This window comes from Emys orbicularis, chromosome 7 (genome assembly GCF_028017835.1).
Source record: "Emys orbicularis isolate rEmyOrb1 chromosome 7, rEmyOrb1.hap1, whole genome shotgun sequence".
In the NCBI taxonomy this organism is placed as follows: Eukaryota; Metazoa; Chordata; order Testudines; family Emydidae; genus Emys; species Emys orbicularis.
The window spans coordinates 53,803,309-53,829,326 of record NC_088689.1 but is presented as its reverse complement, the minus strand read 5'-3'; the positions used below and the strand labels follow the sequence as shown (position 1 = coordinate 53,829,326).

Here is a 26,018-nt window from a genome sequence, read left to right as displayed (position 1 = left end):
CATTAGCTTCCCCCTCCCGCCGTGAAATCAACGGCCTGCTAAACCCAGGGTTTTGAGTTCAATCTTTGGGGGGGGGGGGCATTCTGTGTGACAGTTGTTTGTGTTTCTCCCTGATGCACAGCCACCTTTGTTGATTTTAATTCCCTGTACCTGTACGCCATGTCGTCACTCGCCCCTCCCTCCCTCCCTCCTTCCCCTGGTCCGTCAGATGCTAGTTTCGCGCCTTTTTTCAGACCAGGCGCCATAGCTAGCACAGGGATCATGGAGCCCGCTCAGATCACCGCGGCAATTATGAGCACTATGAACACCACACGCATTCTCCTGGAGTATATGCAGGGCCAGGACATGCCAAAGCAAAACCAGGACCAGCCGAGGAGGCGATTGCAGCGCGGTGACGAGAGTGATGAGGAAATTGACATGGACATAGACCTCTCACAAGGCACAGGCCCCAGCAATGTGGAAATCATGGTGTTCCTGGGGCAGGTTCATGCCGTGGAACGCCGATTCTGGGCCCGGGAAACAAGCACAGACTGGTGGGACCGCATCGTGCTGCAGGTGTGGGACAATTCCCAGTGGCTGCGAAACTTTCGCATGCGTAAGGGCACTTTCATGGAACTTTGTGACTTGCTTTCCCCTGCCCTGAAGCGCCAGAATACCAGGATGAGAGCAGCCCTCACAGTTGAGAAGCGAGTGGCGATAGCCCTGTGGAAGCTTTCAACGCCAGACAGCTACCGGTCAGTCGGGAATCAATTTGGAGTGGGCAAATCTACTGTGGGGGCTGCTGTGATCCAAGTTGCCAGGGCAATGAAAGACCTGGTGATATCAAGGGTAGTGACTCTGGGAAACGTGCAGGCCATAGTGGATGGCTTTGCTGCAATGGGATTCCCAAACTGTGGTGGGGCGATAGACGGAACCCATATCCCTATCTTGGCACCGGAGCACCAAGCCACCGAGTACATAAACCACAAGGGGTACTTTTCAATGCTGCTGCAAGCCCTGGTGGATCACAAGGGACGTTTCACCAACATCAACGTGGGATGGCCGGGAAAGGTACATGATGCTCGCGTCTTCAGGCATTCTGCTCTGTTTCGAAAGCTGGAGGAAGGGACTTTCTTCCCGGACCAGAAAATAACCATTGGGGATGTTGAAATGCCTATCGTGATCCTTGGGGACCCAGCCTACCCCTTAATGCCATGGCTCATGAAGCCGTACACAGGCAGCCTGGACAGGAGTCAGGACCTGTTCAACTACAGGCTGAGCAAGTGCCGAATGGTGGTGGAATGTGCATTTGGACATTTAAAAGCGCGCTGGCGCAGCTTACTGACTCGCTCAGACCTTAGCGAAAAGAATATCCCCATTGTTATTGCTGCTTGCTGTGCGCTCCACAATATCTGTGAGAGTAAGGGGGAGACATTTATGGCGGGGTGGGAGGTTGAGGCAAATTGCCTGGCCGCTGATTACGTGCAGCCAGACACCAGGGCGGTTAGAGGAGCACAGCAGGGCGCGGTGCGCATCAGAGAAGCTTTGAAAACGAGTTTTGTGACTGGCCAGGCTACGGTGTGAAACTTCTGTTTGTTTCTCCTTGATGAACCATCCGCCCCCCCCACCCGGTTCACTCTACTTCCCTGTAAGCCAACCACCCCACCCTCCCCTCCCCCCTTCGAGCACCGCTTGCAGAGGCAATAAAGTCATTGTTACTTCACATTCATGCATTCTTTATTAGTTCATCACACAACTAGGGGGATAATTGCTAAGGTAGCCCGGGATGGGTGGGGGAGGAAGGAAGGAAAAGGACACACTGCAGTTTAAAACTTTAACTCTTATTGAAGGCCAGCCTTCTGATGCTAGGGCAATCATCTGGGGTGGAGTGACTGGGTGGCCGGAGGCCCCCCCACCGTGTTCTTGGGCATCTGGGTGGGGAGGCTATGGAACTTGGGGAGGAGGGCTGTTGGTTACACAGGGGCTGTAGCGGTGGTCTCTGCTCCTGCTGCCTTTCCTGCAGCTCAACCATACGCTGGAGCATATCAGTTTGATGCTCCAGCAGCCGGAGCATCGACTCTTGCCTTCTGTCTGCAAGCTGACGCCACCTATCATCTTCAGCCCGCAACTTGCTCTGTTCATCCCGCGATTCAGCACGCCACCTCTCCTCTCGTTCATATTGTGCTTTTCTGTAATCAGTCATTGACTGCCTCCACGCATTCTGCTGTGCTCTGTCAGCGTGGGAGGACATCTGGAGCTCTGTGAACATGTCATCCCGCGTCCTCCTTTTTCTCTTTCTAATCTTCACTAGCTTCTGTGAAGGAGAAACATTTGCAGCTGGTGGAGGAGAAGGGAGAGGTGGTTAAAAAAGACACATTTTAGAGAACAATGGGTACACTCTTTCACTTTAAATTTTGCTGTTCACATTACACAGCACATGTGCTTTCGTTACAAGGTCGCATTTTTCCTCTTATATTGAGGGCCTGCTGGTTTGGTGTGAGAGATCACTCACGCAGTGCCAGGCCACAGATTTCGGCTTGCAGGCAGCCATGGTAAGACACAGTCTTTTGGCTTTTTTAACCTTCTTAACATGTGGGAATGGTTTCAAACAGTAGCGCTCTCATTTCCCATACCAAGCACCCGTTGGGTTGGCCATTTGAAATGGGTTTGCAATGTAAAAGGAGGGGCTGTGGTTTCAGGGTTAACATGCAGCACAAACCCAACTAACTCCCCTCCCCCCCACACCCAATTCTCTGGGATGATCACTTCAGCCCTCCCCCCCACCACGTGGCTAACAGCGGGGAATATTTCTGTTCAGCAGAGCAGGAACGGGCACCTCTGAATATCCCCTTAATAAAATCGCCCCATTTCAACCAGGTGACCGTGAATGATATCACTCTCCTGAGGATAACAAAGAGCGATAAGGAATGGATGTTGTCTGCATGCCAGCAAACACCGGGACCATACGCTGCCATGCTTTGTTATGCAATGATTCCAGACTACGTGCTACTGGCCTGGCGTGGTAAAGTGTCCTACCATGGCGGACGGGATAAGGCAGCCCTCCCCAGAAACCTTTTGCAAAGGCTTTGGGAGTACATCCAGGAGAGTTTTCTGGAGATGTCCCTGGAGGATTTCCGCTCCATCCCCATACACGTTAACGGACTTTTCCAGTAGCTGTACTGGCCGCGATTGCCAGGGCAAATTAATCATTAATCATTAAACACGCTTGCTTTTAAACCATGTGTAATATTTACAAAGGTACACTCATCAGAGGTCCCCTGTGTGCCCTCAGGGGATGGGAGCACGCCTTGGGTGAGTTCGGGGGTTACTGGTTCCAGGTCCAGGGTGATAAACATATCCTGGCTGTTGGGGAAACTGGTTTCTCCGCTTCCTTGCTGCTGTGAGCTATCTACATTATCTCCATCCTCATCTTCCTCGTACCCCGAACCCGCTTCCCTGTGTGTTTCTCCAGTGAGGGAGTCATAGCACACGGTTGGGGTAGTGGTGGCTGCACCCCCTAGAATGGCATGCAGCTCCGCGTAGAAGCGGCATGTTTGCGGCTCTGCCCCGGACCTTCCGTTTGCTTCTCTGGCTTTGTGGTAGGCTTGCCGTAGCTCCTTAATTTTCACGCGGCACTGCTGTGCGTCCCTGTTATGGCCTCTGTCCTTCATGGCCTTGGAGACCTTTTCTAATCTTTTGCCATTTCGTTTACTGCTTCGGAGTTCAGCTAGCACTGATTCATCTCCCCATATGGCGAGCAGATCCCGTACCTCCCGTTCTGTCCATGATGGAGCTCTTTTGCGATCCTGGGACTCCATCACGGTTACCTGTGCTGATGAACTCTGCGTGGTCACCTGTGCTCTCCACGCTGAGCAAACAGGAAATGAAATTCAAACGTTCGCGGGGCTTTTCCTGTCTACCTGGCCAGTGCATCTGAGTTGAGAGTGCTGTCCAGAGCGGTCACAATGAAGCACTGTGGGATAGCTCCCGGAGGCCAATAACGTCGAATTCCGTCCACACTACCCCAATTCCGACCCCCTAAGGCCGATTTTATCGCTAATCCCCTCGTCGGAGGTGGAGTAAAGAAACTGGTTTAAAGGGCCCTTTAAGTCGAAAGAAAGGGCTTCGTCGTGTGAACGTGTCCAGGCTTTATTTGAATTAACGCTGCTAAAGTCGACCTAGACACGTAGTGTAGACCAGGCCTAGGTTGACAGATGAATTCTTCTGTTGACTTAGTGCTGTGTACACAGGGGGTTAGGTTGGTATTGCTACGTCTCTCAAGGATGTGGTGATTTTTTTTTTCCAGACATAGTTATATTGATGTGAACTCCTATTGTAGACCAGGCCTTACAGTGAGAGTCAGCAGCCTGGTAGTAGTTAACACATGCTGTACTAGAATATGGCAAAACGAGTCAATGGAATTGTAACTACAACAAAGACTGAGGGCAGAAAATTTAATTTCACATAGACTAAAGTATACTAGAAGGTTATTGTAGGACAACTCATTGGTACCAAGCAGTTGGAGGCCTCCAAAAGTGATGGTAAAAGTAGGACCAAGTGAAAAAAAGGATATATTTTTCTTATTAATTCCTAAGTCCCAAGTGATGTGTGTTTCCATTTTTTGTTTGTTTGTTTTCCCTCAGGCAGGTGGAAATGCATCGTTTTGCCTGCAAAACACCTGTCTTTTCTCACAGTGAAAAAGCCCTATTTCTTTGCTTTTTGTGAAGTTAATACACGTGAATTTATGCCAAAAATGCATATTTTTGTGGAGATCTCAACTGAAACTCTTCACTTGTTCCACATAGATTACCAAACAGCTGTCAGATAGCAATGACTTTCAGTCACTACTAATCTGGGGCATATTTGAATCAGTTTCTGAGAGATGAAAGACTTCAAGGATTAAATCCTGGTCCCATTAAAGTCAGTGGGAGCTTGGCCATTGACTTCAGTGGAGCTAGGAGTTCACCTCATAGCTCACTACTAACTTTTCAAACCACCCAATCTGCATTGACTGTCACCAGTTTTTTTGCTAAGTGCTAATGCAATTACTCTATGCCCCCTTTTCCCTAGTTCCAAATGCAAGAAATAGCAACACCTACAGTAAAGGCTTTCTTTACTCTGAAAAATCAGGTTTTAATGAACAATAAAGATTATGCTAGGTAATCCTTATCAGAATGGTAAAAGATTGCTATCTTAGTCCTTATTGCTTTAAAAAAAATTAAACTCTTTAATCTTTTAAAAACAATTTGGGTTTGGAAAAAGAAATTGTATTGAAGTTGAGAAGTTGCTTGCCAAGTTTCAGGGTGATGCAATTTGGAATGGCTGAGATATTAAACCCTGAATGTTTGAATTTCTAATGGAAATGTCAACTCAATATTAACTCTAGCAGCCTTGCTGCAGTTTGGAATAGTTTAAATGTACATTTTGCCTTTATTGTTAAACCCTGACGGTGCCTCCAAGCTGCTGCTGCTGCTGTTGGATTTCTGCACTATCCATTGTTGTGCTATTGTGCAATGACACCCCTATTCTGTTTCTTTAGCATTTATTTTCTACTCCAGAGGTTAACAACTTACAAGAAATATTTACCTGACTGTAGTTTAACAACATTTTCTGAAATGCACTTTTTGGGGTGTTTTTTTTTTTAAATTGAGTTTCATAAAGAAACAGACAATGAAAAGTACAAAAAGATAAATTACTTACAGCTTGTTTATGTTTCCAGATACCACCTGCTTCACAGGATATTTGATAGAATTATGGAATTATTCAATTTTACAAGCTGCAAGACCAGACAATAGACAACCAGTTAATACTGCTATAACAGTTTAGGATGGCGGGTGGGGTGGGGGGGAACAGTAATAAAATAGGAGAAGAGATGCATAGATAGGGAGAGGAGGAAAGGAGGGAATGGGAGTAGGGGTGAGAGAGGAAAAAAGGGGAGAAGTTAGGTGAAATGGAGCTCTGCCATCTCAACATTTTTGTCCAAATGTATCTAGAAATAGGGTCCACATTTCTCCCAATTCATATAATTGCTTTCTAAAGCATTAAGGTTTTTGTTCTTTGGCTGCTAACTCAGACCGTCCAAATACCACTGCTCTATTCTGGGCATAGGTATCTCCTCTTCCATTTTTGTAAAATCATGCTCTTGGTGATCACTGCCGCCCTCAAGAACAAAAGTTTTTCTGGAAGAGCTAAATCTAGCTTAGTGGATAAATGACCTAGGACATAACTTTCAGCTGAGGTTTGGTTGCTGAAGCTGAGCACTGTTGTAACTCTTGTCCACCTCTTGCCACAGTTGCCTGACAGTTGGACAGCCCCGTAGCATATGCACCAAGGTTCCTTTTTCTTTGTTACAGCACCAACAAACACCAAAGGATAAGGCCTTGTGCAATCTCTGTGGTGTCCGATACATTTTGAATGTAATCTTTTGTTGTATCAAGCATAGGCTTAGATCTCTCAGTGGACTGGCAGTACTTACAGCTAAAACACTGGCTAACACATCAATTTGGTCCAGATAACCTAAGACTGAGAGAGGTCTGAGAACTCCTGGGAACCTTAGAGATGCCTCATGAATTGCCCAGGCCAATGTCCACTATGTAACCTTTCTTCACGAAGAGAGAAACTGTCTGCAGTTCTTTGTGAAAGCATGGGCAGGGGATTTATTGTAGCCCTTAAAATAATCCCAATGGCAGAACATATTATGTAATGTTAAACATGCTTCTGTGATCTCAGGCTATGCTTAAATGAACTTGTTTGGAGAAGCAAGTGAGTGAAAAGCTCTGACTGTAGTTTTAAGGAATTTTAAATGTATTTTTGTGTGCATTTAGTATTTGTCTATCAATTACAGAGTGCGTAGGTAGATATCAGTGAACATGTACAGAGGTATAAATAGTTTATTTTAAAAGTTGCTCAAAAAATGGACAAAGTGGCAATCATGATTAATAGGAAAATGAAGCATTTTGATTATAAGGTAAATATCTGGATTTAACTCCTGATTTTTAGTTTAGTTTTTATGGAAATTATTCCAAGCTTCAGTTGTGTGGCAGGATATAAAATATGAACGTTGTTGGGCTTTTAGTAAAGAGGCTGACTATCTCTCCACACTTCCCCTTGGTCTTTTTTTTTTTTTTTTTTTAAGACTGCTTTTTGACAGATGCTCTCCTTGTAGGGAGCAAAAGTTGGACTGCATTTTATTGGTCAATCTGTGTATATACAGTTAAACTAATCTGTTTTTCTTAGAATATTTTGGTATGAACTCAGATTTTAAGCTAAATACCCATAGAGCAGTGGTCTCCAACCTTTTTAAACACAAGATCACTTTTTGAATTTAAGTGCAACCCAGGATCTACCTCAAAGAAAATGTAGAAATAACAGTAATCACACAAACCCAAACACCCTTGCCCTGCCCTCTGCCCTGCCCCTTCCCTGAGGCCACACCCCTGTGTGGAACCGCCCCACTCACTCCATCCCCCCTCCCTCCATCGCTCACTCTCCCCCACCCTCACCCACTTTCACTGGGCGTGTGGGCTCTGGGCTGGGGCTGAAGGGTTCAGACTGTTGGAGGGGTTCTGGACAGAACCTAGGGCAGGGGGTTGGCATGCTGGAGGAGGTTCAGGGTATGGAGACTCAGAGGGAGTTTGGGTGCAGGACGGGGCTGGGACAGGAGGTTGGGGTACAGGAGGGGGCATGGGGTGCTGGCTCTGGGGGGGCTTAGCGCTCGGGAAGCAGGTTGGGGTGCAGGCTCTGGGAGGGGGCTGGGGCAGGGGGTAGGGGTGCAGGAGGGGGTGCAGAGTATGGGAGGGACCTCAGGGCTGGGACAGGGGGTTGGGGTGCAGGAGGGGGTGCAGGCTCTGGGAGGGAGTTTGGGTGTGTGGGGGGTCAGAGCTGGGGCAGGGGGTTGGGGTGCAGGAGGGGTTCGGGATGCAGACGCCAGCCAGGCACTGCTTACCTCAGGTGGCTCCCAGGCGACAGCGCAGCGGGACTAAGGCAGGCTTCCTGCCTGCCCTGGCCCTGCACTGCTCCTGGAAGCGGGCATGAGTGGCAGCAGCTCCTGGAGGGGGGGAAGGGCAGGTGGCTCCACGCAGTGCACCTGTCCGCAGGCACCAACCCCATAGCTTCCAGTGGCTGTGGTTCCCTGTTCCCGGCCAATGAGAGCTGCCTGCAGGCGAGGGCAGCGCGCTGAGACCCCCTGCCCCTCTCCACCCCCACCCCCCTGGAGCCGCTGCCGGATATGCCGCCCGCTTCCGGGAGTGGTGCGGGGCCAGTGCCAGGGCAGGCAGGGAGCCTGCTTTAGTCCCACAGCACCGTCGGACTGTTAGCAGCTGATCTCCCGGTTTGGCTGCAGGAGGGTTGGCAACCCTATTATGATTGATAGGTCAATTGTGGAGCCTCTGACCGTGGATCTCAGTCTCAGTCACTGAGACTGAGATAGACTGTCAGAGGCTCCGTGATCGACCAGTCGCTCACAATCTACCGGTTGGTGACCACTGCCATAGAGGCAGAATTTTTTTCCCTCTCAGTGGGAGATTAGTGGGTTAAAACTAAGACATGTGTTTTTCTAGTCATTCGCAGAAATGATACAATATATATTGTATGTTGTTTTTGCCACTGAGGCGTGGGTAAATTTCATTAGCAATAATGAGTTTCTCTTGTAGATCCCTCCATAAATTGATAGGATAATAGAAATCAGATGAGACATTATAAGTCAAATACACACAAAGATTTTAAAATTAAAAAACTATTAATTTCATATTTTTTGTTGCTTTCAATTTGTCTGAAAATTCAGAAACATGGATATTTTAATGTTAATCTGTATATTAATTAGATTCTTTTGCAAAAACAAAACCCAAAATTACAATACTTACAAATGCTAATATGTTTCGGTTTCATGAAAAGTATTGAAAAACAATTTGTAATGAATGTGGGTTTCCCTGGAGTTAGTAGAGAAGCAGATTTTTTAGACAGTGGAGAAAGTGTCAGTTTCAAAAGCCCATTTGTCCTTAACTTTGTAAACACTAGAGGAAATCATGTGAATTAGTGGACTAGAAATTGTTTAGATGTATTGAATTTTTTTAAATAAAATCACAGTATATTTTTCCAGCATGCAAACTGTTTGGAGAGGGAAAAACTGGTGACAAATCTGTTAGCAATCAAATCTATTTCTACCCTGTTGCTGTAATACTTTTAAAAATACCATTCTTATTGACAAATTTCTACACCTGGCAAGGCTGGAAGTAATGTTATTGTAACTTGAGACTTGTCTGAGTCACCATACTGGATCTCAAACCTATTCCTACAAGCTTTGCAGAAATGTAGATCCATATCTGAGCTTTGTGACTGACAGAAGCTCATCAATGCTTTTAGCTGAAATGGTAAATAAGTTTATCAAATGTTAGAGAGGGGAAAAAAAATCAGTGAAAAATAAATGTGTGTGTGTGCAGGAGCGGCACCAGGGTTTTTGCCGCCCTAGGCTCCAGCGCTCGGGGCCGGTGCAACCCATTAGGCAACCTAGGCGGTCGCCTAGGGTGCTACAGTTTGGGGAGCGGCGACCGTGGCGGTATTTCGGCGGCGGGACCTTCCGCCGCCTCTGTGGGGGGCGGCATTTCGGGGCGGGACCTTCCGCCGCCTAGGGCGGCAGAAAAGCTGGCGGCGCTCCTGCCAGCGCTCCTTCACAGTAATCGGCGGCAGCTCCTCCTCTGAAGCTGCGTTCTCAGCGGCAGGGGTCCTTCCGCTCCGGGTCTTCGGGGCACTTCAGCGGTGGGTCCCGGAGCGAGTGAAGGACCCGCTGCCGAATTTCCGCCGCCGACCTGGAGCGGAAGAAGCCTCTCGCCGCCGAAATTCTGCAGAGGGGGGCGAAATGCTGCCCCCCACATCCTGCCGCCCTAGGCGACCGCCTAGGGTCACCTAGTGGAAGCGCCGGCCCTGTGTGTGTGTGTGTGTGTGTATGAGTCTGTCTATGGTATGTGTCTGTGAGAATGAGATGTATGGTGTTTTGACTGACCTCTAGCTGCACTTAGAAGGATTGAATGGATGTAAGTGAGGCACGTGTGTTCAGGGGAGAGGATAGGTATATACACAATGGTTGTTGGTAACAGGTTTTAAAGCAAACAGATTGAGTGGACTAAATTCTGTTCAACTGACCTCGCTATCATCAATGGGAGCTGGGTGAACGTTCCTGAGGGCAGAATTTGGCTTCGTATATCTATTGGGTGTTTCTCAAGGCCTGGTTTTGTTTCAAAGCTATTTGAGGGAATTATCATTTAACCAGTACACAGAAGACATGTAGGTGCTTTGTCCATGCAGTGGAGTAGAAGGAAAATATTGTTTGCTCCTTGCATCTATGTGCAGGAGGGGTCTTCGAGTTCCAGAATAAGTGAAAGTAAGTATTGTGTTCTCCGCTGTTTGATTGAAACAGCCTTCCCTTGGAACTACTAATGAATGTGAAACACATTATGCTTTGGTTATGATGAGCAGGTCCTCAGTTCTGTTTAAAATTTATATATGTATGTATTTATTTGGGGTGTGAGAAGAGCATTTTTAGTAGAAATCGATTAGAAAGTGAATCTGTTTGAGGGCTGGAAGATTAGTTTCTTTCCCTTGTATTTAAACCAGACAGCAGTTTGAAAGGGTTTAAGAGATAGAATAGATGAAAAGATAGGTAATGGGTTATGTAACTTTTCACATAGATTAGGGGTTTATAGCCAGATTAGTAGTGACTAAAAGGGTGTGGCCTTAGCCTCCATATTATAAAAATTGGCATTTTTGCTATACTACTTCAGAGTAGGACTTGGAGAGGTCCAAGACCGGGGTGAAAGTGAGCTGGTACAGGCCAGTATGGTGTACCGGTAAGAAGCTAGTACCGGCCCATACACAGCCCACGTTAAAGCGCTGCCACGGCAGGGCTTTAACGTCCCTGCCCCTTTTGCCTCCCCCGTCAATGGCCCTGCCAGTATGGACCCTACTGGCAGGGCCACTGATGGGGAGAGCAAAAGAGACAACGATGTTAAAGGGCTGCCGACGGGGTGGGGGTGGGGGGCAAAAGGGCAGCTCCCCCAGGACCAGCGATATAAAAGGGCCTGGGGCTCCCGACAGAAGCGGCCAGAGCCCCAGGCCCTTTTAAATAGCCGCTGGAGCCCCGGGCAACGGGAGGCCAGGCAGCACGGATGGGCTGGCTCTTGGAGGCTGACCCTGAGCCCCATCCCCTTCCGTCCGAGGCTCCACCCCTTTTGACCAAGGCCCCACTCCTTCCGGGGGCCAGAGGAGAATTTATTATTACTTTCACCCCTGTCCAAGACTGAATAGTAATGGAGATGGACCTGCCCCCATCCCTGCAGTTGGTCCCTGCAGGCAGAGGTGAAAGTAAGCCGGTACGGGCCGGTACGGAGGACCGGTAAGAAAAGGTTCAGTAGCCTACTGGCAAGAAAATGGAGCATTCTCTCCCTCTCCGACTCCTCCTCCTGGCTCTAGCAATATTGAGGGTCCGGGGGCCCGGCTCCACGAATGTTCGGGGCTGGGTCTCCCCCTTGGCCCCACTGCTGCCCCCCCCCGCACCTCCCCTGAGTGTGGGCTGGCCCCCCTTTACTGCCCCCGTGCACCTCCCTGGGTCCCAGAGCTGTCTCTCCCCTGAAGCGCCATGCTGCCTGCCTGCATTAACTGCCGCCGCAGGGTCCTAGTGCCCCCCTCCACTACTGCCAGGGCAGGCTGCCCTTACCCCTCAGACCCTTTCATTTTCCAGTGGGACTCTCCACCTGTACAAGCGCCCCCCCCCTGCCCACAATCACCGCTCCTGCCCCACGCTGGGCAAGGGGCAGCCCCATCCCCCACCTCCAGTGAGGCTACAGTGAGGGGCAGCAGCAGGGGAGGAGGCGCACATGTGATGGCAGCCCCCCCGGCATGGCACCCACCACAGGGGAGGCGAGGGAGATTCCTGGACCTGAGAGGGGCCCTAGGAGCACGTGCAGTGACAGTGGGGGGGTGAGTGTGCTGCCGGGGGGGAGAAGGGGGTCCCTACCCCAGAGCTCGCTGCTGCCAGCAGGGAGAGGGCTGGGGGGAGTCCTCCTCTCTGGCTCCAGTACCAGGGCAGCCTGCCTGCACCCCAAACTCATCCCCAGCCCTGCCCCACCCCAGAGCCCACACCCCCAGCCAGAGCTCATCCCCCTGCACCCCAACCCTCTGTCCTAGCCCTGAGCCTCTCCAACACCCCAAACCCCTCATCTCCAGCCCCAGCCAGAGCCCTCATCCCCATGCACCCTAACCCTCTGCCTCAGCCCCTCAGCCCCTCCCACACCCCAAACCCCTCATCCCCAGCCACAGCCCAAATCCACCCCCGGCCTCACCCCACAGCCCTCACCCCTGCACCCCCTCCCTCCGCACCCCCTCTTATCCCCAAACTCCCTCCCAGAGCCTGCACCCTGCACCCCTCCTGCACCCCAGTTCCCTGCCCCAGCCCAGGGGCAGCACCCCAGACCTCCTCCCCCACCCAAACTCCCTCCCAGAACCTTGGGCAGGTGGGGGGGTGGAGTTTGGGGGGGGGCAGGTTCTGGGCACCACCAAAATTTCTACAAACCTGCCATCCCTGCCTGCAAGAGCTGGTGCACCATACCGGGGTGGACCGGCTTCCTGAGGCAGCAATTTAAAGGGCTGGAGCCCAGAGCCCTTTAAATTGCTGCCAGAGCCCTGCTGCCAGAGCCCTGGGGTAGCGGCGGTGGGGCTTGGGTGGCAATTTAAACGGCCCAGGGCTCCTGCCACCGCTACCGCCCCAGGTCCTTTAAATCGCTGCTGGAGCCCCACTGTCACTACCCCAGGGCTCCGGGGACAATTTAAAGGGCCCGGACCCTTTAAATAGCCCCCGGAGCCTGCCAGAGCCCTGGGGTAGCGGCGGCAGGGCTCTGGTGGCTATTGAAAGGGTTCAGGGCTCCCGCTGCCTCTACCACCCCGGGGCCTTTAAATAGCCACCAGAGACCTGCCGCCGCTACCCCAGGGCTCCAGCAGCAGGGCTCCGGAGACGATTTAAAGGGCCCTGGAGGGTAGCGGCAGCCAGAGCCCCGGACCCTGCTGCTGGTGCCCCGGGGCTCCGTCGGCAATTTAAAGGGCCCGGGGCTCTGCTGCGGTAGCAGCAGCTAGAGCCCTGGGCCCTTTAAATTGCCCCCTTTAAATCGCCCCTGAACCACAGGGCTACCAGACACCTCTGCAGCTGGGATCTCGGGAGGTGATTTAAAGGGCTTTGGGCTCCCAGCTGCTGCTACCACAGCCCTAGCCTCAGGCCCTTTAAATTCTGATTCAAAGGGCCTGGGGATTTAAAGGCCCTGCCTCTTCCAGTGGAGACCACACCCCTCCTCAGGACTCCGGAGTACCGGCAAGTCCTTTAAGTTACTTTCACCCCTGCCTGCAGGTTAGGGTTGATGCCATTCCATACCTGTTCCATGGACATATAGGGCCTCAGCTGTCAGTGTTGTCATTAAGGCACCCATCATCATCATTAGTCACTTTAAAAGAGAAAAGGGGGCAGACAGAATTATTCTTCACTATTGTGTGCTACTTGTCTGTTAGAAAGTATTTATGTAATGTTATAGGTATTGTCTGTTGTTCCTACAAAATAGCAAGACCTGAGTTTTGCTTAAACCCTGTAACATGAAACCTAACTTACTGAAGCAGCTTGAAGTTGAACCTAAACTGTTCTTTATAAAGAAAGCTGAGAAGGCATAATGCATAAGATTTACATTGCATACTGACATTCATTTTACTGTAAATGTTGAATGGCTATTCATATGGGAAAAAATAGGGCTGGTATCATAACAGGAGTCTACTATAGACCACCAAATCACGAAAAGGAGGTGGATGAGGCATTTCTAGAATAAATAACAGAAATATCAAAAACACAAGATTTGGTTGTAATGGAGGACTTTAACTACTCAGACATCTGTTGGGAAATTAATATGGCAATACTCAATATGTTTTGCCATATTAATTTCCCAACAGATGTCTGAGTAGTTAAAGTCCTCCATTACAACCAGATCTTGTGTTTTTGATATTTCTGTTATTTATTCTAGAAATGCCTCATCCACCTCATTTTCGTGATTTGGTGGTCTATAGTAGACACTTGGAATGTATTGGAGACAACTTTTTTGTGTCAGAAAGTGGAAGTAGTAATGAGGGGACAATCATTTTAGGCTTGATTCTGACCAGCAGGGAGGAATTGGTAATGAATGAGAAGGTGGAAGGCAATTTGGGTGAAAGTGATCATGACATGGCAGAGATGCTTAATGACTTCTTTGTTTCAGTCTTCACCGAGAAGTCTGAAGGAATGCCTAACATAGTGAATGCTAATGGGAAGGGGGTAGGTTTAGAAGAGGAAATAAAAAAAGAACAAGTAAAACATCTCTTAGAAAAGTTAGATGCCTGCAAGTTACCAGGGCCTGATTAAATGCATCCTAGAATACTCAAGGAGCTAACAGAGGAGGTATCTGAGCCTCTAGCTATTATCTTTGGAAAATCATGGGAGACAGGAGAGATTCCAGAAGACTGGAAAAGGGCAAACATAGTGCCCATCTACAAAAAGGGAAATAAAAACAACCCAGGAAACTATAGACCAGTTAGTTTAACTTCTGTGCCAGGGAAGATAATGGAGCAAGTAATTAAGGAAATCATCTGCAAACACTTGGAAGGTGGTAAGGTGATAGGGAATAGCCAGCATGGATTTGTAAAGAACAAATCATGTCAAACTAATCTGATAGCTTTCTTTGATAGGATAACGAGTCTTGTGGATAAGGGAGAAGCGGTGGATGTGGCATACCTAGACTTTACTAAGGCATTTGATATGGTCTCTCGCATGATATTCTTATCATTAAACTAGGCAAATACAACTTAGATGGGGCTACTATAAGGTGGGTGCATAACTGGCTGGATAACGGTACTCAGAGAGTAGTTATTAATGGTTCCCAATCCTGCTGGAAAGGTATAATGAGTGGGGTTCCGCAGGGGTCTGTTTTGGGACCGGCTCTGTTCAATATCTTCATCAACTACTTAGATATTGGCATAGAAAGTACGCTTATTAAGTTTGCAGATGATACCAAACTGGGAGGGATTGCAACTGCTTTGGAGGATAGGGTCAAAATTCAAAATGATCTGGACAAATTGGAGAAATGGTCTGAGGTAAACAGGATGAAGTTTAATAAAGACAAATGCAAAGTGCTCCACTTAGAAAGGAACAATCAGTTTCACACATACAGAATGGGAAGAGACTGTCTAGGAAGGAGTATGGCAGAAAGGGATCTAGGGGTTATAGTGGACCACAAGCTAAATATGAGTCAACAGTGTGATGCTGTTGCAAAAAAAGCAAACGTGATTCTGGGATGCATTAACAGGTGTGTTGTGAGCAAGACACGAGAAATCATTCTTCCGCTCTACTCTGCGCTGGTTAGGCCTCAGCTGGAGTATTGTGTCCAGTTCTGGGCACCGCATTTCAAGAAAGATGTGGAGAAATTGGAGAGGGTCCAGAGAAGAGCAACAAGAATTATTAAAGGTCTAGAGAACATGACCTATGAAGAAAGGCTGAAAGAATTGGGTTTGTTTAGTTTGGAAAAGAGAAGACTGAGAGGGGACATGATAGCAATCTTCAGGTATCTAAAAGAGTGTCATAAGGAAGTGGGAGAAAACTTGTTCATCTTAGCCTCTAAGGATAGAACAAGAAGCAATGGGCTTAAACTGCAGCAAGGGAGGTTTAGGTTGGACATTAGGAAAAAGTTCCTAACTGTCAGGGTGGTTAAACGTTGGAATAAACTGCCTAGGGAGGTTGTGGAATCTCCATCTCTGGAGATATTTAAGAGTAGGTTAGATAAATGTCTATCAGGGATGGTCTAGACCAGGGGTCGGCAACGTTTGGCATGCGGCTTGCCAGGGTAAGCACCCTGGCGGGCCGGGCCAGTTTATTTATCTGCTGACGCGGCAGGTTCGGCCGATCGCAGCCCCCACTGGCCGCGGATCGCAGCCCCCACTGGCCGCGGTTCGCCGTCCCGGGCCAATAGGGGCGGCGGGAAGCGGCGCAGGTGAGGGATGTGCTGGCCGCGGCTTCCCGCCGCCCCCATTGGCCCGGGACGGCGAACCGCGGCCAGTGGGGGCCGCGATCGGCCGAACCTGCCGCATCAGCAGGTAAATAAACTGGCCCGGCCCACCAGGGTGCTTACCCTGGCGAGCTGCGTGCCAAACGTTGCCGACCCCTGGTCTAGACAGTATTTGGTCCTGCCATGAGGGCAGGGGAATGGACTCGATGACCTCTCGAGGTCCCTTCCAGCCCTAGAGTCTATGAATCTATGAAGGAGTGAGAGCACCAAAATAAGGACAAAAAGAACAGGAGTACTTGTGGCACCTTAGAGACTAACAAATTTATTTGAGCTTAAGCTTTCGTGGGCTACAGCCCACTTCATCAATGCATAGAATGGAACATATAGTGAGGAGATATATATACACATACAGAGAACATGAAAAGGAGGGAGTTGTCCTACCAACTCTAAGAGGCTAATTAATTAAGAGAAAAACGTTTGTAGTGATAATCAAGATAGCCCATTACAGACAGTTTGACAAGAGATGTGAGAATATTTAACATAGAGAAATAGATTCAATGTGTGTAATGGCTCAGCCATTCCCAGTCTCTATTCAAGCCTAAGTTGATAGTGTCTAATTTGCATATTAATTCAAGTTCAGCAGTTTCTCGTTGGAGTCTGTTTTTGAAGCTTTTCTGTTGCAAAATTGCCACCTTTAGGTCTGTTACTGAGTGGCCAGAGAGGTTGAAGTGTTCTCCTACTGGTTTTTGAATGTTATGATTCCTGATGTCAGATTTCTTTTGCTTAGAGAATGTCCGGTTTGGCCAATGTACATGGCAGAGGGGCATTGCTGGCACATGATGGCATACATCACATTGGTAGATGTGCAGGTGAACGAGCCCCTGATGGCATGGCTGATGTGATTAGGTCCTATGATGATGTCACTTGAATAGATATCTATTCAAGTCTCTACTCCTCACTATATGTTCCATTCTATGCATCCGATGAAGTGGGCTATAGCCCACGAAAGCTTATATTCAAATAAATTTGTTAGTCTCTAAGGTGCCACAAATACTCCTGTTCTTTTTGCGGATACAGACTAACACAGCTGGTACTCTAAAATAAGGACAATGGACTTCAAAAAAGCAGACTTTAACAAAATGAGAGAACTGGTATGTAAGGTCCCATGAAAAGAAAATCTGAGGGGAAAAGTTCAGGATAGCTGGCAGTTTCTCAAAGAGACAATAATAGAGGCACAACATCAACCTATCCTGATGCAAAAGGAAGAGGAAGAAAATCTAAGGAAAAAAGGAGTTCAGGAGAGCTGGAAATTTTTCAAGGAGAAAATATTAAAGGCACAGCTGCAAACTATTCCAATGTGAAGAAAAGATAGGAAGAATAGTAAAAGGCCATCAGGAGCTCTTTAATGACCTGAAAAATCAAAAAAGAATCCAAAAAAGTGGACACATGTCTGAATTGCCAAGGAGGAGTACAAAACAATAGCGCAAGCATGTAGGGACAAAATCAGAAAAGCAAAGGCACGTAAAAGGCAATAAGAAGAGGTTCTTTAAATATATTAGTAACAAGAGAAAGATGAAGGAAAGTGTAGGTCCTCTGATTAGTGGAGAAGGAGAGCTAATAACTGATGACATCAAAAAATGCTGAGCTATTTAATGTCTATTTAACTTCAGTCTTAACGAAAAAGGTTAATGGTGATCAAATACTCAACACAGTTAATATTAACAACAAGGGGGAAGGAGCACAAGCCAACATAGGGAAAGAACTAAGATCTAAAGAATATTTAGATAAGTCAAAGGTATTCAAGTCAGTAAGGCCTGATAAAATTAATCCTACTGTACAATCTCTGAACCATTAGCAATTATTTTTGAGAACTCATGGAAGACAGGTGAGGATCCAGAGAATTGAAGAAGGGTGAATGTAGTACCTGTCTTTTAAAAGGAGAACAAAGAGGACTTTTGGAATTATAAACCAGTCCATCTAACCTTGATACCTGGAAAGATAATGGAACAAATTATTAAACAATCAATTTATAGAGGATAATTGGGTATAAGGAATAGCCAACATGAATTTGTCTAGAACAAGTCATGCCAAACCAATCTAATTTCCTTTTTTGACAGGTTTCTGGCCTAGTGTGTGGGGGGAAGCAGACATGACATATCTTGATTTCAGTAAGGCTTTTGGCACAATCCCACTACATTCTCATAAGCAAACTACGGAAATGTCGTCTAGATGAAATTACTATAGGGTGGTACTCAACTGGTTGAAAGATAACAGAGTAGTTATCAGTGGTTTTCTGTCAAACTGGGTGTGTGTGAGAGAAACTATTGGGGTCCTTCAGGGGGCACTGCTTAGTCTGGTACTAGTCAATATTTTCATTAATGACTTGGATAATTGAGTGGAGAATATGCTTATAAAATGTTCAGATGACAGCTATGTGTGGACAAGATTAGAATTCAAAATGACTTTACAAATTAAAGAACTGATCTGAAATCAACAAGATGAAATTCAGTAAAGTCAAGTGCAGAATACTACACTTGGGAAGGAAAAATCAAATGCATAACCACAAAATGGGGGATAACTGGCTAAGTGGTAGTACTGCTGAAAAGGATCTGGGAATTACAGCAGATCACAAATTAAATGAGTCAACAATGTGATGCAGTTGTGAAAAAGACTAATATCATTCTGGGATGTATTAACAAGAGTGTTATATGTGAGGTATACATGAGGTATTTCTCCCGCTCTACTGGTGAGGCCTCAGCTGGAGTACTGGGTCCAGTTCTTGGCACCATACTTTAGGAAAGATGTGGACAAACTGGAAAGAGTTTGGAGGAGAGCAGCAAAAATGATAAAAGGTTTAGAAAATCTGACCTAAGAGGAAGGTTTAAAAAAAAAACTGGGCATGTTTACTCATGAGAAATGACTGATGGGTGACCTGAGAAGTCTTTAAATATGTTAAAGGCTGTTATAAAGAGGGCGATGATCAACTGTTCTCTATGTCAACAGGTGGTAAGACAAGAAGTAATGGGCTTACTCTGCAGCAAGGTAGATTTTGGTTAGAAAGTAGGAAAAACCTTTCTAACTATAAGGATAGATAAGCTCTGGAATAGGCTCAAGGGTTGCGGAATTCCATCACTAGAGGTTTGTAAGAAATAAGTTAGACAAATACTTGTCAGGGATGGTCTAGGTTTACCTGGTCCTGCCTGAGTATAGGAGGCTGGACTAGATGACCTCTCGAGGTTCTTTCCAGCCCTACATTTCTATGATTCTTGGGATTGACAGTGACCACCCAGCCTGAAAATAGGTTTGTTTACAAAGGGCTTATGCCTGGAACGCTCTCTGTCTCACTTCACATCCATGTCCAGTTTTAAAATGTCTATTCCAACTCCATGCAGGCATTAGAAGACTTTTTTTGTGTTTGTAAAGTTTCTGACAGTATTTCCTCCAGGGGAGGCAGCATTGCCTAGTGTTTAGGGCATTGTACTGGTACTAAGGAGACTGGGTTCATTTAGCTTTGCCACTGCCCATCTCAGTGACCTTGGGAAAGTCACTTCCCCTACTTGTGCCTCAGTTTCCTCATATGCAAAATGTGGATAATGATGACCTCCTTTGTGTGAAGTGCTTTGAAATTCAGAGCTATATAAGAGCTAAGTATTATTATTGCCAGGGCCGGCTCCAGGCACCAGCCCACCAAGCTTGTGCTTGGGGCGGCACCTGGAGGGGGGCGGCGCGGCGCTCCGGCCTCCGGGGAGAGCGGGGCCATGGCCGGGCTCGCCGCCCTCCCCCCGGTGCTGTGGCCGCCCTCCCCCCCCGGCGCCCTCCCCCCGGCCGCCGGGGGGAGAGCGGCGAGCCCCAACCGGGGCTCGCCACCCTCTCGCCGCCCTCCCCCCTGCGCTCTGGCCGCCGGGGGGAGAGCGGAGCCTCGGCTGGGGCTCGCCGCCCTGCCCCCGGCGCTCTGGCCACCGGGAGAAGAGCCGAGCCCCGGCCCGGGCTCGCCGCCCTCCTCCCAGGGCTCCCGGCGCCCTCCCCCCGGCTGCCGGGGGGAGAGCGGAGCCCCTGCTGGGGCTCGCCGCCCTCCCACCAGGGCTCCGGCCGCCCTCGGGGGGACGGGGGGGCGGCCGGAGGCTTTTTTGCCTGGGGCGGCAAAAAAGCCAAAGCCGGCCCTGATTATTGCCATAATTATTATTATTCCTGGAGAAAATCAAGTTGGCATCCATATCTAGTGAATCCTATCTTATGATATTGCATAGCAAATCTTTTTAAAAACAATGGCAAAGCATAAGAAGAATCCTTTCTAAACAGAGAGGGGTAATATTGCTCTTGGTTATACACATACAATCCCATTTGCTTCAACAGAGTTGCACATACTTGAATAAGCACTATTTGGTCATTATATTCTTCAGAGACATCTGTGTGTCTTCAATGACAAGTCTTTGGTAAAACTCCAAGTGCAAGACTCCTGAGAGGTTATGTTCTTTAGTTAATGTTAGAAGTGTACCTTTAAAGAACGGTTACTTCTTGACACCTATGTGATTATCTTGTGTCATTGCTGTACCAGGTAGCTGAATGGTCAACAGTTAACATGTATAGAGATATGTGACATTTAAGTGTAGCAGGAAGGTCTGGTGACCGGCTGACCTAGTGGACTAGTCAGCTTGTGGACTTTCAGGTTCCGCCCGTACAGTCGTCCCAGAGGGAGCCCGGCTGCAGCCTCAATCACCCCGCTCCCTTCCCCTCCTCTCCCGCTCAGATGGCTCTCCTGAAAGCTTGTCACTACAAAGGAGTGGGGGAGAGGGGACAAGGAGAGAGGGGTCCTGGGCCCACCCACTCCAACAAGTCCTGACCCAAGGCCCTAGGTGTCTCTGAGATTGTCCAGCCCAGTTACTGAGCTCCCCCAAATTATGTAACCCCCTGGATACTTCTTGGTAGAACAGAGCTTCTCAGTTTGCAGCAGGCTTAGCAGACTCTCCTCAGTCGCTCATTGTCCAGTTGAGTTAGTCAATCTCTCTCAGGGCTTTCAACTCCCAAAGAGGAGGGGGAGCCCAAGTCCCTGATGCTAGTGAAGTCTTCACAAAGCAGTTGCCACTCCCTGCACAGCTCTCAGCATCAGCCTTGCTTCCTGGTGCCACATGCAGCTCATTGCCCCCTTCCACGGGGTTACGAGTGTAATTTTAAACTGTTCCTCCATTGAGAACATGCCTTGTACCTGTCGAGCGGGTAGGGTCTCCTTAGCTCAGTACTGGTCTGCTCCCCACCTTAGTTCAGCGTGGGGCCTGTAGACTCCATCACACAGAGGTTTGTAATATAAATTCTTACCAATGCTTTTGGAAGAATTTCATATCCAGTAGTTTATTTTTGTTTACCACTAAATAAGCCTGATATGAAATGGAATAAATGGGCACCTATAAAATGCAAATAGGATTAAATGCAGGAGTCCTAATATAGTACATTAAATTATAAATGATAAAAAAGTAACATAATTGCTGGTGCCCCTTTCATCACGGTAGTTATTCAAGCGCATTATGATTGTTCATATAATCAGTCCTCAGGCCAGAAAATATTCCACTATGCCTATGTTAGCTTTACATATATGCATTTATCTAAAACCCATTCACATAGTAAGCTTATGTGGCTAATATTTATTTATTTATAATAGGAAAAGCAATTTCCAGTGACCATCTAGTTTGGCCCATAGTTAACTTCTGTAATCATGTGATCTTCTTACTCATCCCCCTCATCCTTCCCATTGTTTGTTAAACTTACTTATGTCTTTAAATATTGAGGTAATTGGGGCAGGAACTGTCTCTTTCTTCATGTTTGTACAGCCCCTTGCACAAAAAGGCATCTGGGAATTAGTGCGGTAAAAGCAATAAAGGAATATTACTACTATTTATTAATCTGAGTTATCAGTTCATCCTCCTGATATATTAAAAATATAATGCATACTCCTATTTAGCATGCAATAGACATTATAATGATGATTAGAATTAAAAGCAGTGGAACTGTACAAATTATAAATCAACACAGTGTTTCGGCAATATTTTTTTCTGTTGCTCCTAATTAGGCATAGCAAACTAGAAAATAAACTCATTTTGCCTTATTACCACATTTTTTTTACTTTTTTTGTGAAGCATTTTTCTCTCTTGTTTAGTAGAGCAGATGCTAACTTAGAAATCCATGGAAATCCAAATCTTCAGTATGCAAAAGAGCCCTTTGCATTCTTCCAAACCTAGAGAAATCCTGGCACAAGTTAGAGCAGCCTGAAGGCTGCTTTAATACAGTGGTTCTCAACCAGGGATCCGGGCCCCCTAGGGGGCCATGAGCAGGTATCAGGGGGTTCGCCAAGCAGGGCCATCATTAGACTTGCTGGGGCCCAGGGCAGAAAGCCAAAGCCCCACCGCCTGGGGCTGAAGCCTGGGGCTCCAAGTCCCGCCACCCAGGGCTGAAGCCGAAGCCTGAGCAACTTAGCTTTGCAGGGCTCCCTGTGGCATGGGGCCCCAGGCAATTGCCCTGCTTGCTACCACCTAACACTGGCCCTGGCTTATATATGTAGAAAAACAGTTGTTGTGGCCCAGTTGGGCCATGGAGTTTTTATAGCATTGGAAGTTAAGAACCCCTGCTTTAACTGATACTAGCTGATAATATCATCAAGGAACTATGATATCAGTGTGTGGAAGCTCCAGCCAGGTCCCCTATGTTAGCAAGAAGGCAGGATTGCATAGGAGCCGTCATGGACATCCCTTACACAGAGGAAATCCTCCAGAGAGCTGCAGATTTAGGCCTTTTTTGCGCTCGTGAAGCAGCGCAAACTGTCTGGAATTAGTCCAGGGACAGAGGACTATTTTGAAAATTACCTGTGCAACATTTTTATTACTGATACCTGTAGGGAGGTACCCTATTTGGAGAATAGCTTGTGTTAGTAGTACAGTTAACTTGAAGAATAGCAGCGGGAGCACATGCATCATGTTTTGATATCACACATACAGTGGGATGGCTTTTCTAAAAATGTCATAAAGAAGTGATGTATTTTAGAAAAAACATATTTAGAATTCAGAGTAAGACTTTAACGAAGAGTTGGAGGTGGGGGGAAACAACCAAAAACGTACACTCCAAATGATGGAGAAATTCAGATTTTTTTAAAAAAAATCTCGTTTGTTACTCCAGTGGTCACTGTTCAAAAGTTAACATGCACCAAGAGTTTGAGGTTCCACAATTAATTTCTGTTGAGAGTGTTGGGAAATACGAGAAATACTGCAGTAACTGCTGGAAAATGTGTATTCACTAATGGGAATCACTGTCTTTGGATCAAGTTAAAAGGGTGTGTGTGCGTTCGTGTTTGTGCGTAAACATATAGGACAGGGAATGCGTAGTAAGGGTTGTCACCATTTAATGCTTTGGAGGCTATATGGCTATATGGACTATTTATCACTAGGTTATAACCATTATAACGAAGGCCAAAATAGGTTGACATTTTCCCTTTAATTACTAGAAACATTTTCTTCATTGAAACTAGGAAAGCTTCATTTTCTTTTTCTTTTAATCTGTTAATCACCATAGGAGATGTGCCCTACAGGGAATACTGAACTAAAAGCTATTTATTTAAATGCAAAAGTAAAAAAGGTTTAATGAATTAAAAGAATTACAATAAAGTGTGTGTTGGGGGGGAGGGGAGTGGGATTCTTTGTATGTATGCAAGTTACTCTTGGACTTGAGCTGCATATATTTTAATTGAAGGAGTTTCTAAATATATATTAAATATCATGGGAATAAGATCTGAAACCATCTGTCCCACCAGAGTTCACTTCCCCATATCTGCTATCTCTAGTCATTTGTATCCAAGCCACATACAAGATTTCTCAGATACACGGGTGCACTTTGATACCATCCAATTAACTGCTGTCACATACTCCAAACATGGACTTACATCTCTCTTTGGAAATTGGACTGTTGCTACAAGTCCCATTATGTTTTCCTGTCCATGTAGATCCAGAACAAAGCTGTTGATTTTTTTAAATATAAAAATCTATCTCCTACTAATGAGCTGAAACAGTCTGAGGTAGGTCTGGCTGAGGTTTATTAAACTGTATTAAATTCCTGGTGAAAGTGTGTGTCCTGTTTTCTCAGTGTAAAAGGTTAAAAATGTTCCTTAAAGTTTTGCTTTAAAAAACAACAACCCCAAAATGCACTTAAATAAATCATGGCTAGGCATATGGTGTTAAGGGAACTGAAGACCCAGGGGATAGTTACTGGGATACAGAACCTTTCACCTCTCAGCCACTGGCTGGAATGCTTCCCAGGTCAACGGTGGCTGAAAACTGTTGCCTTCTCACAGCTGCTTGGTGGCAAATGTGAAGTGAATTGTTGGCAGAAGTCTGAGGATCTTGATCTAGGATTGAAACTCCCACAGGGATTTGCAAACAGATTTGGGGGAGGGAGGAAGTCCTGACAACCTTCCCTTTCCAGTCATTTCTTACCCTCTTATTAAGTGAGTAAGTAAGTAAATAAATAAATAATAAAATAAAACTCTGTCCCTCATGGTTACAGAACTAATTTTTAAAATGTGAACTGATCATAAACCAATGTAGAACTGCCTGCCTGAATCTCCAGACAGCCTCAGCAATAGGTTTAAACCTTGGTGATCATAATTTGTGAGGGAGTCAGAAAAAGGTGTCAGGGTTTTTGTGCCCTTCAGATATTGCTAAATGGAAGTGGAAGCTCAGGGGTAGGCAACCTTTCAGAAGTGGTGTGCCGAGTCTTCATTTATTCACTTTAATTTAAGGTTTCGTGTGCTGGTAATACATTTTAACGTTTTTTAGAAGGTCTCTTTCTCTATAAGTCTATATTATATAACTAAACTATTGTTGTATGTAAAGTAAACAAGGTTTTCAAAATGATTAAGAAGCTTCATTTAAAATTAAATTAAAATGCTGATCTTACACCGCCATACTGCTCAGCCCGCTGCCAGCCTGGGGTCCTGTTCACCTAGGCCAGCAGCGGGCCGAGTGGGGCCTGCGGCCGGGATGCCGGCTAGCAAGGGGCTGGCAGCCGGGACCCCAGACCTGGGGGAGGGTTCAGGGGTCAGGGCAGAGGGCTGTGTGTGTGGGGGGGGGATGCAGGGCAGAGGGATGGGGGCTGTGGGGGTGCAGGGCAGAAGGCTGTGTGTGTGTGTGGGTTCAGGGGTCAGGGCAGAGGGCCGGGGCGTGTGGGGGTTCAGGGCAGAGGGCTGGGTGTGTGGAGGGGTTCAAGGGTCAGGGCAGAGGGCTGGGTGTGTGTGGGGGGTGCAGGGCAGAAGGCTGGGTGTGTGTGGGGGTTCAGGGGTCAGGACAGAGGGCAGTGGAGGTGTGGGGGGGTGCAGGGCAGAAGGCTGGGTGTGTGTGGGGGGGTTCAGGGGTCAGGGCAGAAGGCTGGGTGTGTGGGGGGGGAGTTCAGGGGTCAGGGCAGAGGGCTGGAGGGTGTGTGGAGGTGCAGAGCAGAAGGCTGGGTGTGTGTGGGGGGGTTCAGGGCAGAGGGCTGGGGTGCTCAGCTTGTGGGGGTGCTCCCAGTCCCCTGCCCTGAGCGGCTCATGGCAGGGGGCTGGAAGGCATATGCCCTGTTCCACCCGCTTCCCCAAGGTCCCGTCCCTACCTCTTCTCTGTCTCCTCTACGGAGCAGCGAGCACGCTGCCACTCGTCCCCCTCCCAAGGGCTATCAGCTGATCGGCGCAGGGAAGGAGAGGAGGAGGGGCAGGAAAGCACCATGCTGGGGGAAGAAGCGGGGGAGGAGGGAAGTTTGGCTGCCGCAGGGGCGGGGGGGCTGAGTGGGGCTGGGGGACGGGACCACGGCAGGCAGCAGCGTGCCACTCAAAATTGGCTTGCGTGCCGTGTTTGGCATGCATGCTGTAGGTTGCCGACCCCTGGTCTAGCTCAATGGGAGGGAGGGCTTGGGGGCTGTCTTGGCATGGAAATTGGGGTCTCAGTGTAGAAAAGTTTGAGACTCACTGGTTTATTT

At 47.6% G+C, this 26,018-nt stretch overlaps 1 protein-coding gene across 1 annotated transcript in view; it reads left to right on the top strand.

Moving 5' to 3' along the window:
- Positions 1–26,018, top strand: part of GRID1 (glutamate ionotropic receptor delta type subunit 1) — an 827,754-nt gene that overhangs the window by 598,539 nt on the left and 203,197 nt on the right. The window lies entirely within an intron of this gene.